The sequence below is a fragment of the Sinohyriopsis cumingii genome, chromosome 1, assembly GCF_028554795.1.
Source record: "Sinohyriopsis cumingii isolate HCF-2022 chromosome 1, ASM2855479v2, whole genome shotgun sequence".
NCBI lineage: Eukaryota > Metazoa > Mollusca > Bivalvia > Unionida > Unionidae > Sinohyriopsis > Sinohyriopsis cumingii.
Window position 1 is genome coordinate 16,870,042 of NC_142961.1, and position 5,481 is coordinate 16,875,522.

The window sequence follows — 5,481 nt, forward strand, 5'->3', positions numbered from 1 at the left end:
CATTTAGTTTATATTTTTCTAACACAACAAATGTTGCATGAAAAACTATCTGTAGTTTGTTTCAGTATGGACTTATGTGACTTTTACAGTTTTAATGGGTGAAAGATAACAAACAATAAATATGGCTGAGCTGTGAGATCTAGGTAGTCCTTCATAACAGTTTAGTTCATTTTCATAAAAAGTGATTGAGAATTACTTTTCAATGACAACTTGGAAGCATTTGTGGAAAATCACCATTCCAATTGTGGAAACAGTTGCTTACTACAAATCTGGAGTTATTTCTGATCCAATTTCAGTCAAATTTGGCATATGGGTTGATATCATAAAAATCTTCCATAATTAGTAAAATGTATGAATATTAATGAGGTGAGCTTAAATCAAATTTGCTAATTTACATCACCACCCAGGAGACCATCTTTCTGATGTTGGGAATATATGTTTATATCACTAAGATTTGGGACAAGTTTGATAATGAGTGAAATCCACAAATTCTAATGAAATTGCTTCTGATGCTACTGGGAAATTGGGGAAAATGTGGGGAGAAAGAATAGGTTTGTTTCCAACTAGGAAAAACCCTTGAAATTTCCAAATATTAATCAAGGGATAAACAGGGAATTTTCAATCGCCTCTTGATTGCAACAAAGATATATAATTGAGTCATTACTGAACATATCGAGTGTTAAACATATTGAGTTCTTCCTGAAATTTTTGAAAATAGAAGAACTCTTCATTCAGTTGAGGTAGGATTGCTATATTGATTGATTGTCAATCCAAGTGTTCAGGCAAGTGGATTGGTGAAGTAGACTCCATACCTCTTAGTCCAGACTGTACAAGCATATTTGTTTTTCTTCATTAGTTATGGAAAACAGTCTAGCATCACAGTGTCAACATGGCTTTGAGGTGTGATCATGGTGAGCACAAAAGAAAAATAATAAAGCTTTCTTCGCAGTTTTCCATATGTAAAGTTTACTGTGATAAATATTAATCCTGTTATGTGGTAGTTTGCACCAGGAGCTTGGTATTCACAACCTTCGGTTCCCCCAGCTTCATTTTTTCGTGAACTTTACTTGTATCTTGTCATGTGCTACAGGGAAGTTTCCTAAAATACAGTATAGAATTGGGATTTTTTTTATCATGCAACAAGTATTTTGGGACATTTGTAATACATGGTCTTTTGGTCTCTATCCTCTATTCCATATCACTCATAATTAATTGTAAATGCCCCTTTGTAGCTGATTAAAAACATTTATATTATAAAGGTTTGTGTATAGTATAAACCAAAATTAGTTAGCATAATTTTAGTCTTGTTTTGTTGAGAAGTTGCTTTCTTAAGTATTAGTTGTGTTTTTGGCATAAAAGTAGCCTATTAAAACAACATGTCCTTAATGTGAAATAAGTTTATCTGTTTATTCATCTAACATAATATAAGTTTAGACTGCATTATACAAATTTTGTTTATTACTTATATGTATTCTTGGAATGAAGGTGTTCTGTGAACTTATGGTACCATTAGTTTCACATCAAAGTAAAGCTCTATTCTGTTCTTTTTTAAATAGGAATTATTGCAGCACTTTTACCAAGACATACCTCAACAAACTAGAATCCTGAAAACTCTTAAAAACCAAATTTCATTTACAGTGCAAAAGTCATAAAATAGAGAACTATAAAAATCGTAATTTAATTCTTCAGAAGAAAATTAATCAAGAGTCATTAGTGTTTCACTCAAGACCACCTGATTCCATGCATATCTTTGCAAACAGACACTCAAGCTACATGCTGAATTGATGTAATTCAAAGCACAAAATATATGTATCAGTTATTACTATGTATTGTTGACTATCAAAACAGCCAGTCAAAGAAATTATTATCTGTTGCTATGAAAAGAAATTATTTTCCCATCAAAGAGGAAGGTAGAATTATAGAAAAAGAAATACTATGTTCTGTTGTCAATTTGGTGCTAATTTAATGATTATAAATAGCAGAAATTTCATTGCTCTCTCTGGAATTCCTGCCAAAGATTTGCACATGATCCATCAAAAGAAGTGCAAAATTCTAAAGTCAATTATGACTGTGGATGTATCCAGGCTCATTATAAATAAAAATAACTGTATCCAATATTTCTTCAAACAGACTTATAAAAAGAGGCCTTCTGGTATGGAAACGGTTGCAGATTTTCAACTGTAACCTTTTTTTGAGGTTGCCATTTTCTGTAATACAATATCTAAGGTGAAACATTATAACAAAAGTTTTACTATTTTTAAAAATAAAATTTTAATATTTCATCAGCATAATCTAATATGAAAATACTTCATGCAACTATTTTGAAGTTGGACACCTGTTTTTTCCTATTTTCATCAACTTTGCCCTCTATAACTTGAACCTCATTCTGGTTGGAGAGGTAATTTTGCCCAAATATTGTAGTACTACTTGGACCCTGACTTGTGAATAAATGTACTTAAAAGTAATGCGAAGCTGAATGGAATGAGGTAATGCCTCATGCAAGCAAGATTTCCTAACATTTAATTGGGATATTTAAAAGTGAAAATTATGGTACTACCAGGCTGCCTTAATTAATATAACAAAATCATCCCTGATTACTGGGGCAATTTTCAGTGCAGAATCCCATGCTCTAGTTATCCTTGACAATGACGGTATTGAATATACTGTCCATAGTCAGATTATATTGAAATTAGATGTTGGGGCATCAGCTAGATGTTAGTGGAATTTAAATTTTAATAAGGTAATCTTGCATCTGATTGGCTAACATTATTACCACTGTCTAGGCCAGATTTATGGTTTTTATCCAACTTAAAATATGGGCTGATATCTTAAGAAATTTTGGATGGAAACCAAACGAGATCGTGCATGGGTCAATAATGAGTGAGAATGAAATGAAACTAATTTATTGTGCAGAGGCGGCCAAGAAATACCTAGAGGAGGAAATTAACTGATCGGGGGTAAGAAATAACTAGACAGGGAAAGAATCAGCTAGCCAGTTCTTTACCTGGGGAAAGAATTAGCTACCCAATTAATTCTTTCCCCAGTGAATGAATCGGCTGTTCAGAAGTGACAACAAAACTATTTTCAAGATGACCAACATAATGGCTATGTCATTTATATCAATATCATTTTTGTTTTGGACCATCAACAGATCACAAGGTCTTGTAGTGAAAATTTCAGTGCAAAACAGCCATCCATGTAGGATTAGCAGCAGGAACAAGATGGCTACCATGTAAACTATATTATATATCAGACTGGCACCATTTTCATTTAGGACACTCTACATGTAATAAATCCTCAGGTCCATGTCGATATGACTAACACAGTGACTTCAGGAGGAGAAGAAATAAGATTTTCAAGATGGCCATTATAACACTCATGTTAGATGTCAGATTGACACCATTTTCAATTACAACCAAATGAATCTCAAGGTAAAACTGTACACCAAGTTTCATTGGTTTTTCAGGAGGATTAGCAAGAAATAACATCTGACACATGGCCTGATGGTCGATAGATAGACCGTCATCAATGACAAATGCAGATCCATAAGCATTTCTGATCTTTGACCAGAAGATTAAAAACTGATCATAATATTTATGACCATTAGAGCTTAGTTTGTGGGAGAACATTGATTTTTCAGTACGACCATAATATTTATCAAGTTATAGTGTAATCCATCAAAAACTGTAGGTCTTGTTGCATTCACAATACCATGTCATGGATAGATGGACTGAGAGAACACAAGAAATCTTGTATACCTCTGACTCTGCAGATAATACACATATTTTAAAGAAATAACCTGTCAAGTAAGGTGAATGTAATGGTGGATCATACAGCCTGTTTTCAGTAAACTGCATATTGTTTCAACCTTGTTAAATGATGTCCATGTAGCCATGTAATACACATCTGTTAGCCAAAGATCATAAAAAAAAGAAGTCACTGCATGCCACTAAACACATGTAATGAACCTGAGTATACAGAAACTGTACACTGAGTTGGAACTATTCACTTTGTTGGAAACAAACAACATTAAATCATTAAAATATCTGATCAAAATTTGTTAGATAAACCACATTCCTCGAAAAGATGTTCATCAGTGGTACATCAGTTTCTTAAAAAAGTCGACATCAAAATACTCACATATGGAGGTTGACACTTGATAAGAACATGTTCCTTTGCCACTGGACACTGGCATGGTATTCCAGTCCAGCTGCAAACTGCACAGACAGAGTGTTGACAGATCTGAGTCTGTGCAGTTTGTTAGGAGTAATTAGTACAATAAACAGTACAGACCCTAATCTGCAAGCACAGGTGTGTGTGTAATTTGGAATTTTAATGCAGCTTTAAAAAAAATTCAGTCATATTGCTATGATGTCTGCAGTTTGGCAGTTGATAGCACTGTCTAGCACTGGGCCATCATGCCACAGACATGTAGCATCATGTCCCACCCAGTAACTTTATCCTGACGTCAGGCCAACTGGTCCTAAAATGAACCTCTTAATGCTGAGCACCAGCTGCTATTACTATTTTTATAAGTCTTTGGTACGATTCAGCGGGGGTTCGAACACGTGACCTCCCACATCCGAGGCTAATGCTCTAACCACTTAGGACACTGGAGCAATCCAGGTATGCACGAGTAAAGTATACATTGTCCGATACATGATTGACACAATACCACATCAACCTATCTCTGCAATTTGTGCTCTGAGAGTTACCTTTCTTCAAAAGTGGGTTTGATCTGATGAAGGTTATGGAGTTGTCTAGGATGAAGAACATTCTGATTTATATAATATTTTAAGTCAGTATATGGATCTTCCATTCAGAGGTGGGTGACTGCAAGACAGTTTTTGCTGCTTTATATGCCCTTTCATTACCCTCAATGCCAGTGCAACTAGGCAGCCAAAAAGTAAAAAATGCTTATTTTTCTGTATAAGCTTGCTTATTAATGGATTGCCAAGTTTAAGGTTTTGCAAGGCTTTTAGTGCAGAAAAGAGAAAAGGGAAGAAAAAAAGCTGAAATAGTTTTTTTGGAGAGGTTTCATTTGTAGTTCCAAGCTTTGAGAATGACTAATTTCTGCAGTAAAAACGAAGGTTGTATCTGACAACCAGCTCAAGATGATGCCAAGGGGTGATGCAATGGCAGTTCCAACCTGGTCGCCATCTTTCAGACCATTGGTACACTGAGACATATAGCTTTAACCAGAGGCTCTGATTTCACTGAATTTACCCGGAAAAGAAAGTCCTGAAAACTAAAACAAAGTTGCTTGTTCTAGTGGTAGTCAATTCAATTATGTTTGCATATTTGTAATTCCAATGTAATTTTAGTACTAATATGATGTAGAATTAATTATAATGTACAGTATGCTACGCCTATTTGAAGCGATAGGGCCAAAATACATGGAGTATTGACCACCCAAAAATACACATAAACCTTAACGGGTCAGCTGAAATGGGAATGTTATGAAGCCAAGAAGTCCTGAAA